Here is a 12,857-nt window from a genome sequence, read left to right as displayed (position 1 = left end):
TGAGCTGTCTTCTTGTGCCACTACAGTCCATGTGGTTTAGGTTCACCCACAATGCCCTCGGGGAGGGAATTCCAGGATTTTGACCCAGTGACAGTGATGGACTGGCAATATATTTCCAAGTCAGGATGGTGACTGTTTTGGAGGGGAACTTGCTGGTGATGATGTTCCCATGTAGCTGCTGCCCTTGTCCTTCTAGATGGATGTGGTTGAGAGTTTGGAAGTTGCTATCCGAGGACTATTGATGAATGTATGCAATACATCTTGTAGATAGTATACACTGCTGCTACTGAGCGTCGGTGGTGGAGGGAGTGGAGGTGGTACCAATCAAGCAGGCCGCTTTGTCCTGGATGGCGTCAAGCTGCTTAAGTGTTGTTGAATCTATACCCATCCAGGGTGTGGGGAGTATTCCATCACACCCCTGACTTCTGCCTTGTAGATGATGAACAGGCAATGGGGAGTTAGAAGGTGAGTCAATCACTGCAGTATTCCTATCCTCTGACCTGTCATCGTAGCCACTGTATTTATGTGGCATGCCGAGTTGAGTTTCTGGCCAATAATAACCTCCAGGATGTTGATAAGAGGAGATTCAGTGATGGTAACACCATCGAATGTAAATTGTAGTTAGATTGTCTCTTGTTGGCGGTGGTCATTACCTGGCATTTGTATCGTATGAATATTATTTGCCACTTGTCAGTCAAAGCCCAGATACTGTCAAGATCTTGTATTTGAACATAGAGTCATACAGTGCTGAAACTGACTCTTTGGCCCAATTCATCCACGCCAACCAGATATCCCATTCTGACTTTGTCCCATTTACCAACATTTGGCTCACAGCCCTCCAAACTCTTCCTATTTATATATCCATCCAGATGCCTTTAAAATGTTCTAATTGTACCCACCTCCACCACTTCCTTTGGCAGCTCATTACATACATGCACAATCTTCTGCATGAAAATGTTACCCCTCTGGTCCTTTTTAAATCTTTCCCCTCACACCCTTAACCTATGCCCTCTAGTTTGGTCTCCCCTAACCTGGGAAAAAGACCTTGCCAATTCACCTTTTCCATGTCTCTAAGATCACCCCTCAGCCAGAGACTGCTTCAATACCTGAGGAGTCGTGAATGGTGCTCAATATTGTGCAGTCATCCCCACTTCTTTTTGAGGGGAAGGGGAGTCATTGATGAAGCAGCTGAAGATGGTTGGGCATAAAACACCACCCTGAAGAACTCCTGCAGAGAGGTCCTGCAGCTGAGGTGATTGACCTGCAACAACCGCAACTATCTTCCTACATGGCAGATATGACTCCAACCAATACAGTGTTTTCGTCCCGATCAACTATAAGATAGATGATCAGAATTAGGCCATTCCAGCCATTAAGTCTGCTCTGCCATTTGATCACAGCTGCTGCGTTTCTCAAACCTATTCTCCTGCCTTCTGCCCATAACCCTTGATCCTTTTACTAATCAAGAACCTAACTATCTCTGTCTTAAATACATTCATTGAATTTCTCTCCACAGCACTCCACGGCACAGAGTTGCACAGATTTGTCACAGTCTGGGTGAAGGAGGTCAGTGACCTTTGCAATTCCACCTCCTCTTGTACCCACCTGCTGCCAAGGCTCTTGCTCCACCATTCTTAAAACTGTCTGCAATATCCTTCCCCACTCGCTGTCACTGAACTCAATCTCTGACACCATTAGCACCACATGCCTTTTCTGTCTGCCTAGTTACTTGCTCAGGAAACCACTCACCTATACACAAAGTGATTGAGCCACAAGCCTGTCTCACCTCTGTTAATATCTATTGCACTCTCATAAAATTGGTACCAAGAACACAACCCATCCATCCTGCAGGCACTTTACCTTTGCCTGCCCAATGGCTCATTTAGTACTCTCAAGGGACCAATTAATGGCCAATTAGGAACCTCCATCTCCTGCCATTGGGATTATGCCCAATACGCCAAGTCACACTAGATCCAAGCATGCAGGTCTCTTGGTAAAACCTAATTAGACTCTGGCTAGGCACTGCGTTAATTTCTGAGCAATTCATCTCTTTTAAGAAGTTATCATCTCTAAGTCTATAACATACTGAAAACTGGCATTTTACACATTGGATTTTACTTCCATCTCATTCTTGCTACAAACATCAGCCATGAATTCTCCAGCATTTTTAAACACCTAGGTTCTTTACTTGAGCATATAATTCAAAAAAATTTTTTAAATTTTTTTAACTAGCTCAGATCTATTGAAGATTGCTAAGTTAACCACAATAACCTGGCTATAATTTGTGAAAACTCTCAAGTGGTCTCAATAAAAACAACCTTTCAAATGAGCAACGGCCACAGTGATAAAGATAATGTTTATGTTAGCGAGTTTTGAGAAGATTTGTATCTCAGGTTGAGTTTCTGGATGTGAGTTTGCTCGCTGAGCTGGAAGGTTCATTTTCAGATGTTCTGTCACCATTCTAAGTAACATCATCAGTGAGCCTCTGATGAAGCGCTGGTGTTATGTCCCGCTTTCTATTTATCTGGTTAGGTTTCCTTGGGTTGGTGATGTCATTTCCTGCATTGGTGATGTCATTTCCTGTTCTTTTTCTCAGGGGATGGTAGATTGGCTCCAAATCAATGTGTTTGTTGATGGAGTTCCGGTTGGAATGCCATGCTTCTAGGAATTCTCGTGCGTGTCTCTGTTTGGCTTGTCCCAGGATGGATGTGTTGTCCCAATCAAAGTGGTGTCCTTCCTCATCTGTATGTATTGATTGGGACAACACATCCATCCTAGGGCAAGCCAAACAGAGACACGCACGAGAATTCCTAGAAGCATGGCATTCCAACCGGAACTCCATCAACAAACACATTGGCTCCAACTCAATCTACCATCCTCTGAGAAAAAGAACAGGAAATGACATCACCAACCCAAGGAAACCTAAACAGATAAACAGAAAGCGGGACATAACACCAGCACTTCATCAGAGGCTCACAGATGATGTTACCTAGAATGGTGACGAAACGTCTGAAAACTAACCTTCCAGCTCAGCAAGCAAACTCACATCCCTAATGTTTATGTGCTGAAACAAAATTTAAGAATTGGCTCCAAAAGCAAAAAAATCAAGGCCCCAATGTATTTGCTTCCACCCAGGAGAGGAACACCTTTCTAATCAAATATCAGGGGGGTACACTTTACAAAACAACATTGCCAGCAAACAGATTCTTATACTACAGCGCACATAGGCTGGTTGGGTCTGGTGGTCAGTACAGCCTGTTAGTTCTTTTGTCATTCAAGTACCTCTGTGCACAAATTCCTGATGCATGCTTCGTCATGCTAAGCATTCATTTATGAAGCTGTGGAATAGTTGATGCTGATATAGAACTATATTAAGGTGCTCATAAGCAATATGCTTAATAAATTGCTGTGAAGTAGGTCTGAACAACAGATCTGAACCTGATAAAAGCACTCGCCCTTAGATTCTTAAAAAAATTACATTTTCCATGTAAGGTCTCCCAGTGATGGTGTGTGCGTGCATGCATAGTGCCCTTCATGGTCATTGGATCTCCAAAGTACTTTACAGCCAATGAGGTACAGTAAGCTTTGTTTTAACTGGCACCTGACCAACTAGGACTCTTGATAAACTGACAAAAATTATACACCTCAAATACTGCGATCTACCGCAATGTCCAAGTATTTATGCTGTAAATAAAGTGTAACAATGATGTGCGTACCCCTGCATTACGTCTCTTTTACCAGTGGTGTACTTTTACACTGATTTTAAGAAGTCTGTTGATATTTTGACTTAGATTTTATGAGGAATGTGATGTCTCAAAGGTCCACTTGGTCAGGGTTTACTGGGGTCATGTGTACGTCTTGATTATCTGGAATAGCTGAAATGTAGCAAGTGTGACAGCCAATTTGCTCACAGCAACCTCTCCATGTTTTGGAGCATGATAATGACCAGCTAATCTGCTTTTGCCAGGTTAATTGATAATAAATATCAACCAAGATAAGCCCCAGTTCTTCTTCAAAATACACCAAAAGTTTTTTTTTAAGTTCGTTTGTGACACAAACAAGTTCTTGGTTTAACATCTCAACCAAAATACAGTATCTCTAATAGTGTAGCAATTCTGCATTGGGTGCTAATCTTAATTTTTGCATTCCACTTCTCGAGTTGAACTTGAACCCATAGCCTTGAGAGTTAGAGGCTGGAGTTCCAGCAACTCAGCCATTATTGACATGATCACCACAAAAAAGAGCAAACCAACATGGAGTACAGAAACCTACAACAATCAGCTGCCTTTCTCCCTACACCTTAACAAGCAGTGATAGTATATAGCTTGTAAGAAGAAACACTGGAGTGACACCAACTTCATTTCGAAAAACAAGACAAACTTTGAAAAATTCAAGTCAAACAACTTTGGATCTTATTCTTCCATTTACAAATGAGTTAAAGAGTTTGCAACACCCTTTGAGTTGTAAGGACTTGTATAAAAGGACTGATGTTTGATTTCATGGCAGGCAACATTGTTTGAACTTCTAAAATCTGATTTAACCCTTTCCTTCCACCTGGCCCAAATTCCAGGTTGTTTCATACATTTACTATACCTTGGCAGAAACTGAAAACCTCAAATTTCCGCTACACAGCGCTTGCTCTTGGCATCACAATTGCCAGGTTGTAAGAGCATCAGCTTGATGTACAGCAATTAAGATTTGGCAGTCTGTCAGAGAACAAAACATTTTGAGTAGGCATGACTTATGCTTCTGTTGAAAATTTGAAGTCAAGCTATTTAATGATAGATATCTCATGGAATAGAGCAAAAGCATATAATGATCAAAATTAAAATAAATTCAGAGTTGATCTAGGACTCCATTTATCATTATCCTATCTTGATCTGAAAACTATTTTTCATTTAGATTGCACCTGCCACACCCTAAGAACATTTCCAAAATGCTTCAGAACCAATGAATAAGTTTTCAACTGAGTTACTGTTGCCTTGCAGAGAAATACAGTGAGCAATTTAAGCACACATAAATGACAACATAAAATGACTGAATAATTGGTTTTATTGTTGTTGAAGGAAACATGTTGGTCAGAGCTGTGGGAGAGTTCTCCAGCTCTTCTTTGTATAGCGTCAGTGGACCACTTACATCTAGTGAGTAGACAGAGTATCTGGAAACTAACCCATGCTAAAGTGCTCAAATCCTGGACAGGGATGGAATGTGTGACCTTCCAAAGGAGAAATGCCATCAATGAGGCTAAGTCTTAATAGATTTTTTAAACAGCATTATCACATCCATCCTCTAGGACAAAGTTTAACACATATTCTTTCAAAATTGGCAGGGAAGAATGTAATGTTGCAATCTTTGAAAAAAATACATCATCTGTGCTTTATTGTTTTGATGGCACTTTGTCAAATAATGTGCTTGTGAGGTGCATTCAAGAAGGTTCCATGAAATCTCTTGTGAAGGCTTTTATGCGGGCCAACACAAAGCTCACTGCAGCTGCAGAAATTAAATAATTGCTGCCCAAATTATCTGCTCTAAAAATAGCAAGGTGAAATTTTTATCCATAGTTTGAAGCACTAATTTGTCTTAGAAATTCTATAGCAACCTTATTGTATATAAAATATACATAAAGACATAGATAATAATCACAGAACATTCTGCACCCTTAAATAAAGCCTCAACCTTGTTAGCCATAAGACAGGTCAATACCAAACAGAATTAAGTCATGCATGCTATGTTAAAATTTCTGCCAAGTTTTCTTTCGAGGGGAAGGTTCTACCTTTTCCTCCACCATAACGATTTACTCAAAAGCACATACAAATTCTGTAAAAAAAGTTGCAAAAGTGGTGACAAAATGTTTCCATTTTAAATTCAAAAAACTATTTATTTACTCATCAATGGCTTTTAAAAAATTACTCAAATTTCTATTGCTGAGACAGGAACATCATTACCTATTTTCTTTCGTCATAAAAACTGTCCCAACCTACTTAAAGTCATCGATATTAGTATGTCGCCCAAATGACCATTCCAAAATCTGAGAAAAATAATTAGAGTCATCTGACAAATAGATGTCCAAGTCAAATGCTGTTCATGCCTAACACCTGGTCATGCAACCAGCTAAAGGAATTTCCAGATTACAGAAATGATGAGGTTAATATTAGCATTCCTACATCCTCCTCCGCTCGAATGTTTCAGGATTTAAAATATTGAAATATCAGGAGCATATGGCAAGATGTTTGCAGCAATAATCAGATGACAATACTACTTAGTGATTCCATGAAACTTCCTTTGAAATGTACTCCCAACTCAGTAGTCACCTAGAAACCAGAATGTCCTTATATACTGCCGTTCTTCATCATAAATCGACAAAGACAGAATGACAAAGGGGCAATGAAAGCTAAGTCATGCGATGTTTAAATCTACTTTTAGCACAGCTTCTCGTATTTGGGATTTTCTGACTGCTCATCTCACTTAACGGCAACAATGAAAATACACATTATTGTTAAAGACAGGATGATGCATCACAGATCACAATGCGATTTTCCATTTACAATTCAAGCAATAAAATGGAGAAAAATTCAGACTTTAACCAAATTACCCACAACATATTTAAGATGGATAGGACATGAAAGATGCAAAATATCGCTTGCAGCTTTGTGGATTTGTATATTTCAGAAATAAAGGTCATCCTAAACATCTCAAGTCCTGACAATTAATTTAGAAATGCCATCAAAAATAGAACTAAGAGTAGTAAAAGGATCATAGTTCTTGAACAAAAGGTTAGTATAAGTTGTTAACATTCAATACCTATAAACTAGGTATATAGTGATGGTAGAGCAGGGCTTCACTCGTGCCTTATTCCGTCAGATGTCAATCTGATCAGATACCCTTATGTCATAGCTCCACATTTACATTCTCTTGTTGTTACTGTCAGTATAATGGTACAGTTAAGCCTTCACTTCACATTTGTCCCATGTACTGTTAACTTCATGAACAAGTTACAGTGTTCACCTCTCCTCCCCACTCCATTCCTCTTTCACCAAAGTCATCAAACTCTAAAGGTGTTCTCAGCTCTCATGGACAATGTGTAGGATGTTTGTGCACCCTGATCAATGCCTTGGAAGGCAAACACATCTTTGAAGGAGGATGGCAGCCTCTCACAATTGCTGTAACTTGGGCTGTGACTCTAGATGTACTTGGATATAAAGGCAGTGAAGATCAGTGAAGAAAAAACAGGTTGGACAGACATTAAATTCTAAATCTCATCTTCCACTGTGTTGTTTCCTCGGGAAATGTGAAAGCCAATGTTGGGTTCTTTTTCTGATAGCAGCTCTATAGCCAACACCTCTTGTTTGACGCTCCTACAACATCTTTAGATGTGATACAACTTTTACACAGTCCTGAGCTGCAAAATGTTCACTTCCTTTTGTTGTGCCATTTCTAATGTGAGACTCCCTCTCTGTCACTTAATAATGCCATGTGACTTTCAATAGCTGGGCTTTTGGTTCAGCAATTTTTCGGAGGTAGTCAGATGTCTCTGACTTATTTTCAAGCTCTGTGATGCTAAACTGTACATTTCTCCAGGGCATGCCTCAGTGGTAAAAGCTCTATAGTTTTGTAGCAATTGGAACTAGGCTGACCTTGTGGACCACAAGGTCATTGATGGGCGTTGTTGATCTGGGCCAAATCAGGAAAGCCTTGGTTGACCATTACAACCAGGAGATTAGAATCTCCGCAGTTCAAGAGGCTGACTCCAAGCTGGCTGGCCTCAGCCAGTGTACTATGCACAAGTAAATAAAGAGTAATTTAATGATGGGATACCAGCCTCTGTGCAGTTACTTAAAGTTTGGATTTCTACTTCTTTACTGAATTAAGGCCTAAGCACCTAGTGATGAGATTCATGTACAGAATCTAGTATGTATGGCTTTTTTTTGGGTGAGAAAGATGGCAAAAGTTGAGTGATCTAGGGTAGGGGATTGTAACCCCAAACACTGGAGGAGTTCAAGGGAAAGTTGTAGCTCTGAACATGATTGGCACTCCAACTTCTAATATTCATTTTAATATTCACTCTGTCCTCCAATGAAGTACACTGGTGCAGTGTGTACCATCTACAAATACACTGCAGCAACTAGCCATGGCTACCAACAACAACAACAAAACCCATGGACAAGGACTAATTTTAAAGTCAGTCACTGCAAAATACAGGCCCTGTCTGATGGCAGTATCTACTTCTCAATTGTGGAGATTTGCAAGCAAATATCTGAATCTGGGATATCATAGTATCTCAGGGGAATTGCTAAATAACTTTGATAACTATCCAATCAGTTTGGATTTTTAAGAGAACCTGGAATGGTACCACAACAGGCAGGGGTGGGTGATGAGGTTGGCTGAGATCCTTTCCACTTGGGCTGCAGCCAAGCTGCGTGCAAGACAATTTTGTTATGGAAAGTGTGATCCCAGATGGCAGAACAGTAGAAAGCTGAAAAGTGCCTTGCAGTGGTGTGCTACATGGCTTTAGCAAAATTAACCAGACCCCTGCATACACAAGAGGTTCTTGACTGCCAACTTGTGCCAAAAAACCTCTACATGTCGAGAAAAATTCATCCTCACATGCAGAAAGCAGGCATTCCACATCAGTCATTCTACAGGAGTAGATTTCTCAGTTGTCTGATTCATGATTCATGATTTTTTTGTGTATGAGAGATAATTGAGAGCGTAAAAAAGTTGCGTGTGATATGATCTATAAAGTTCAAATTCAAAACAATTGTTGCTAATGCTTTTTAACGTCTTCATAAATCCCTATAGCTGTATTAGCATATGGCAACAATTTGTGTAAGTGTACCAATATGTTGTTATAACTAATAGTTTTAATTGCAAGGTTTTCATACTGTTTGCAGACTGTTGGCTTATGTACTTGCCTGAAGAAAACTAGCTTGCCACAATAGGCATTCAAGCTGAGGGCTCAATGAAACTACCTCACGATCTGTTTTATTTAATTTTTACTTCCTTTAAAGCTGAAACACAAATCAGAACTGATTTGGAACACTTTATCTCTCACATGTAGAGATATTCTGTAATGCATAAGCATATGCCACTTGTTCATTCACCACTGAGTCACTTCTTCATTGTAATTTGAAATTACAAGTAAATATTTACACTGAACTTTTCGAAAAATCCAGCAATCAATTTCACAGTCTTCATTTCAAAGCCCCTTCAATGCAATAAAATACAGCCTTTGAAGAGGCTTTCAAAGACAGTGGCTTTATAGTAGAGATGATCAAAACCTTGCACCCCGTCTGCACTTTCTACACAACCACAGCACCCCGCAACATGCTTGTTTTTTTGACCTCAGTGGCAGCGATAAAGCATGCTGAACAGAAGGCTCATCTAAGTCAGCATTTACAACAGGCTTGCCAGTCCCAGGAAAAAGAAACTACTTTAGTTCTTGACAGCAAATCAGTGCTTGCATAAAACAAAGCAGACACAGCCTTCCTGCTCACTTCACACTCCAGCAAGAATTAGCCAGGTGACCGCTACATGAAGCGACTTGATTAAAGGTCGGAAACAATCAACTAAAATACACACATTGGAATCGATACGTTGAATGCAAATAATATAAGAGGGCAATCAAATTATTTTAAAGATAACTCATTTGGTGTATCTTGATGATAAATAACAGATTTCAGGACCATTACCACAAATACTTGAAGTAAAATTCTACCAAGACATTGTGATCAATGTAGGGCAATTAACTTACCGTGTTTTCACAAAGGAAGGATTGCCTGAATCATTGTTATCAGTTTGTTTTTGCGAAGGAGTGTAGTAGAAGAGAGCTCACACGTCAACCTCACAAAAAGTCTTCCCCTGCTCGCTGGGCTGTATCATTTGTTTCCATCACCACAAAAATGTCAACAATCTCACATGAGTAACAAGAATTTTTCACTGAACAATAATTAACTTGCCTCTGATTTTTGAATTTAGTTTCAAGAGTAATATTCAAACTTTAACTAACATTTCATTTCTCCACAAGTTACATAGCATGAACAGACAAGTGGGCAGGCGGTGGAACAGAAAGGCAAGTGGCGATTCAGGTCTTAACCAATGCTCCCCATTAAAAATCAGGACTAGCCTCAAGTGAAACCTTGGGAAGGGGGAGCTGAGAGTTGTGTCTGAAACACAGTACACGCCCACATCCTGATATTTAGCTAAATTGTCAATTCTTGTATCTTCCAGAAACCTGAAATTATTTCTCAGGATGACAGAATTAGTAGGACTGACCACACATTGTCCTTGTGGAGGTAAGTGCCCAAATTCAAACTGGAGATACCTTCTACAAAATATTGTGTGGCACTATCGTTGTGGTTAATGGGATAAATTCAGAACAAATCTAGCACTCAGAATGGAGTGCCATGGGATGTTTCAGGCCACCTGCAGCAGATCTGTAACCTCTTGATATGGCAGATCATGCACTTAACCATCATGCTAGGGGATCAATCAGGTTTCGATGAAAACTATAAAACAGAATGCTAGGCGCAACTCCAGGCATACCTAAACAAGAGTGAAATAAGGATGCCAAAGCCAGAGTGAAGTAAACACACAAACAATTGAACAGATCAAAGTTCAACAGTTCTACCACAATCAACATGAACGAAACAACTAATGGAAAGGGGAGCTATGTGCTTGACAGCAACCAATGAAGAGTTTTTCTATGCTTCACTATTACTAGGACCTCTTAATACTACATTTGGTCAAATGTTGCCTTGATGTCAAAAGAAGCCATCTTGACCTTGCGTCTGGAATTCAACTCTTTCCCCATGTTTGGCTCAAGGCTATAATCAGTCTGGAGTCAGAGTGACCCACAGATGGTATTGCACAACCCAAGCTGAGCATCTTTAATGTGGAACCCAACATTTTAGTGCAAAAGCTAACGTTGAAGCTTTCATAACCATCTTCTGCTATTAGTACCAAGTGGGTGATCCAACCTGGCCTCCTCCTGAGGTCCCTAACATAACAGTTACCAGTCATCAGTCAATTCAGTTCACTCCGTATATATCAAGTGCACTTAGCCATTTCTTGATACAGCAAAAACTGTGACAATATCCCAGCTTCTGAGTTGAATACCTGTGCTCCAGAGCCAAACATGCATGTCAACAGGCTCTCCCAATGCTGCTACAGCATCAACACAACAGTGGAAATTGTACATAAAAGAGAATAAATCCAGTCAGGCCAATTACAATTTCATTGTTCAGCAGCAATGTCATGCAAGGCATTTTTTACACTGTGTTATAAAGGAACATTTACTGGATTCTGACAAAGGGTCAGTGATGAAAAGGGTTAACTTGGCTTCTTTCTTCACAGGTTGAGACATTAAATGGTTATTTTACATTCATTCTTCCATCCTCCCCTTGAAAATCAATGGCATAATCATTGCCTAGTCCCCCAGGATTAACATCCTGGGACCAAATATTGACCAGAACTTAACTGGACCATTGTTTCAACTATCTAATTTTATAGTTCGCATATTGAAGAAGCATGACTTTTAGTTTGGGGAAATTGACATTTTTAGTGCAAGATAAAACAGCTGGTTTGAAAAGCTCGTAAGCAAACCTGATGCAATTTCAAATCAAAGATTACAGTGGAAGCTACTAGAAACTAAATAAAGAGCTACCTCTCTGATCTTCTTAGCGGAGATGGGATATACACAGCTGTCTCAATAACGGCTGAAATTATTTATATAGCTCCCAGAACAAAGGGATGCTTTAGGGATAGTTAGCTTAAATCCACCATCTGGGAATCCTAGGTATGCCATTTTGGCTTTGCAATTCATTGTATAGAAGTAAATTCTTTTGATTGTTTGGAGAAGGTGCTTCTGTAAGGAATCCATAGATACAGTTAGTTTAGTCTTCCTCTGTGGCAGTTTGGAAGAGGCAGAAAGAGTAGATCCTCCTGAGCTATAAACCAACTGGATTCAAATGCAGAGAGCTATTGCGAGGTTGGAGAGGTAGATGATTTCCCCAGCCAGGTGTGAGTGAAAGGATCCCAAGAAACCTCATGCTTCAGGGAATAGCAGGATCACTGAAAAGACTCAAAGAGAATTCCTGGCAGCTGTGGCACACCTTAGTTTGTTTCCAGGAGAAGTGAAGAAACCCTCAGAATCTTGTTAAGTGCAGAGAAACACTTGGATAGAAATAAAGAATAGGGACTGTTCGGTTGAGACTTTTTCACTTAAAGCATGTGTTTACAAATATAGTGCTAAGTTAATATTACTTGCTTTCTTGGACTCATACACAGTAAATGTTTTTATTTACAGTTTGAAATTATGTGTTGCTACTGTTTCCGGTAAAAAAAAACTGAATTTCATTTAAGAGATCCTGGTCTTTCCTGAAAGTATAACACCAGGCACATGAATTCTGTGACTAAAAGAGGAGGTCGGAGGCTGGATATTTTAGGATCAGTAACTAACCTCCTGACTTCTCAACATCTTTCTTCCATTTACAAGGAGCAAGACATGAATCTGATGGACAGACCTTAAGTATGGCACTAAGGTTGCACGACGTGACAAAGTAACCCTACTTGACTGACATCCCATTGAACATCTTATATTCTTACTCCCTGTAACACCGATACGTTGTAGTTGCAACACATACTTTGTGCAAACTGCAGCACGGCTACTCGCCATGGCTGCATTGATATCACATCCCAAACCTGTGACCTCTACAACCTATACCGACTTTAACAACAGGCACAGTGGGACAGATAACCTGTATGTTCTTATCCAGACCACACACCATTCTCACAGTGAAGTATGTGGTCCTTCTTCAATACAGGGTCAACTGAAACTTCTAACATTATAGCATTACGAT

The 12,857-nt window shown here is 39.9% G+C and overlaps 1 protein-coding gene across 2 annotated transcripts in view; it reads right to left on the bottom strand.

Annotated features, from left to right (window-relative positions):
- The window catches only part of LOC125459232 (low-density lipoprotein receptor-related protein 5-like), a 183,003-nt gene that overhangs the window by 116,736 nt on the left and 53,410 nt on the right, over positions 1-12,857 (bottom strand). The gene's annotated exons all lie outside the window — the stretch shown is intronic.

This window comes from Stegostoma tigrinum, chromosome 17 (genome assembly GCF_030684315.1).
Source record: "Stegostoma tigrinum isolate sSteTig4 chromosome 17, sSteTig4.hap1, whole genome shotgun sequence".
In the NCBI taxonomy this organism is placed as follows: Eukaryota; Metazoa; Chordata; class Chondrichthyes; order Orectolobiformes; family Stegostomatidae; genus Stegostoma; species Stegostoma tigrinum.
The sequence above is the reverse complement of the archived record's forward strand: the minus strand, read 5'-3'. Positions and strand labels throughout refer to the sequence as shown.